Below are 3,397 nucleotides of genomic sequence, written 5' to 3'. Positions count from 1 at the left end.
ACAGCCATGCCCCGATAGCATTTGCGTAGTATAATAGTTTACTTCGCCGTGCTTGCGACTTAGCCAGACTTTGATGTTAGGAATGAGACGATGCGTCCATCTGCCCTTTACAGCGACATCCCACAGTCGCTGCCATCGGTCAATGCTGTTCTGCCGTTCTTCTAATCTTAACTTTTTAGGACACAGTTGTTGATGTCTTCTATGGTAAATTGTCCGTCTTTCCTCTGCTAAGACTAAGAGAGGCACAGTTCCTGAAATGACGCACACTGCTTCCGCCGATATTGTGCGAAATGCGCAAGCAATTCTTATAGCACTGAGACGGTATAAGGGCCCTGCCATTCTCCTCGATTTTTGAGATTTAAGAGCATCACCCCATATGGAGATACCATATGTCAGCACTGAAGTAATAACTGACGATAGTAATATCCTTCTGGTTTGTTTAGGACCTCCAATATTAGGCATCAGTCGAGCAAGTTTCGTCCTAACTATTGACGCCTTAGCACTAACGTGTTCCACCTGTTGATTGAAATTCAAACGAGCATCAAGCATTACGCCAAGGTAACAGATGTGAGGTTTTGACGTGATCTCAAGATTTCCTATCTTTAGGTTGATGGTCTCAATTCTTTCCTACTAGTGATAAGAACAGCTTCACTTTTTTGTTGTGCTAATTGGAGATTCATTGTTCCCATCCACCGATTAATTTTTCTGAATGTAATATCGAATAGGCTTACGATGTCATCAATTTGTTTGGAGACAACCACTATGGCAACATCGTCTGCATATGCTACTAGTTTCACACATTCTGGAAACTCTAGTCTCAAAAGGCCATCATATATAATATTCCACAGCAAAGGGCCTAGAACAGAGCCCTGCGGCACACCTCCTGTTATATTATATTCTTCTGTACCATCGCGTGAATGGTACATTAGAATTTCTGTCTGTAAAGTAGCTTGCGACTATATTGCATAGGTATGCTGGCACGTTCTTGTCACGGAGTGCATTCATAATGCAATCCCAGTTTGCAGAATTAAAAGCATTTTTTATATCCAATGTAGCTACAAGGCAGTACTTTTGGACCCCCCTTCCATCTGGTTCCAGCAATTGCCTCCTTGGCGGTATTAATACCAAGTTTATAGCATCGATAGTTGATCGCCCTTTGCGAAAACCTTTGTGTGTGTGTGTGTGTGTGTGTATGTGTGTGTGTGTGTGTGTGAACAGATTTTTTGCCGTAAATCGACGTTTCTCCAAACGGTTGGACCGATTTCAAAAATTTAAAAGCCATTTGATGTATCTCGATGAGGACTATCGTCTCTGAGTTTTGTGCGGCGATCGGCCGGGCCGTTTCTTTGTAAATTGCAGAAAAGTGAAAAATTTTTCGTCCACGTTTTAGCCCGCAATTCTGAATCGATTCTGAAAATTCAAAAACCGTTCGATAGATATTGGTTGGGAATCGTGCTGATTAGTTTTTGGTAAAGATCGGCCGGGCCGTTTTCTTGTAATAAAGTTTTTAAAAAAAAATTTTGACGATTTTAATGATTATTTTTTGACGATAGATACCATAGTTTTCTAGGTCATACTAAAATATTACGGCCCTACGACAACTGGTTCAGCATTAAAATTCGTCAAAGTTTGCAAAAATCAGTATGGTCTTTTTGGCATTTGTTAAAATTAGACTTTTGATCGACGTTTTCTCAAAAACGCCTGAACCGATTTTAGAAATTTAAAAGCCATTTGATGTATTTCGGTGAGGACTATCGTTTGTCAGTTTTGTGAAACGATCTGCCAAGCCGTTTCTTTGTAATTTGAAAAAAAGTGTTGAACTTTTCGTCCACATTTAAGCTCATCCTACCGAACCGATTTTGAAAAATCAAAACTGTTCGAAAGATATCATTTGGAATGATGCTGATTAATTTTAGGTGAAAATCTACCGAGCCGTTTTCTTGTAATTAACTGTTGAATAAAAAGTGTTAAATTTTCGTCCACATTTAAGCTCATCCTACCGAACCGATTTTGAAAAATCAAAAACTGTTCGAAAGATATCACTTGGGATTGATGCTGATTAATTTTAGGTGAAAATCTACCGAGCCGTTTTCTTGTAATGAACTGTTAAAAAAAAAATGTAAACCGATTTTCATGGAACTTTTTTGGCGATATACATCATGGTCTTATAGAACTTACTGTAATATTACGGCCTTATATTATTACAACAAGTAGTTTAATTTTAAAAATTCGTCAAACTTTGCTAAAATTATTATCGTTTTTTTTTTAAAGTAGGATTGATGAAGTATATTATTTACACATTTTTTTGATCAAGTCGATTATTTACACATATCGGGAAGTTCATGTATTTGCCTCAAGGCTAAATACCAAACCAACTAGTTAAACAACAAATTCAAAAGTGTTTTTACCATTTTGAGACAATTCTTAAAATAAACAAAATGTTTTGTTACAAATATTGTATTGCAATAGATGTATATTAAAAAATATTTTGATATCTTTATTTATTAAATTTTGATGTACTGTTGCAAATATTATTTTTAATAGAAATATATTTACCTACTATTTTATTCATTATAAAGACTTTTGTATAACATTCACAGTGTTTTCATCAACAAAGTTATATTGTTAGAGCAGAATTAATAATTTTATAATATTTTATAAATCTCAAATGTATAGAATTCACTTTTGGATTTATTGTTTTTGGTAATATCTAAATAAGTATATAACATATATGAATTTTATAAAGATATATTTTCTAGTTTGATTTTTAACACTTTCAGTCAATTTCCAAATGTCTCTATGAATTAACAGTGTCATTATATTATATACATTGATGTAATAAAAATCATTAGCAATTTATTACAATATATTTAATGTGTTAAATTTAATTTTAGATTCATCATTCCACTAGAATAATTTTATCTTGTGCACCAACAAATTTCTAGCAAACTTTATTCTTAAATAAAGATAATGTGAAAGCATTTTGGGCAATTTCATAAAGTTTTAGCATTTTATTCATAATATAAAAGGTAAATATGTAAACATTTGTGCTCACTGGTTAAATTTATATTTTGAACAATCCAATGCAAGTTTTTAAACAAATTTAACACTCTATAAACCAACAGTTAGATAAATTGTTGCAATAAATATGAATATACTTTAATTATAGATTACACTAAAATTATCCTTAGATAAATTTCATCATGTTCTAGAATTTATTGCAAATTGTTTAAACTTTACACTTTAATATAAAAGATTTAGCAAAAACTCTACAAATAATTTTAGAAAATTAATTAGAATACTATAGGCACCTCATTTTGTTATAAAAATGCTAAATAATTAAACTTAAGTTAATTACAAAATTTTGTAGTAACTTGATGAATATATAATTTATACA

Source organism: Ctenocephalides felis, unplaced genomic scaffold, assembly GCF_003426905.1.
Source record: "Ctenocephalides felis isolate EL2017-DRISC unplaced genomic scaffold, ASM342690v1 CF-g0.4_SCAFFOLD_03261, whole genome shotgun sequence".
In the NCBI taxonomy this organism is placed as follows: domain Eukaryota; kingdom Metazoa; phylum Arthropoda; class Insecta; order Siphonaptera; family Pulicidae; genus Ctenocephalides; species Ctenocephalides felis.
This window is presented reverse-complemented; position numbering follows the sequence as displayed.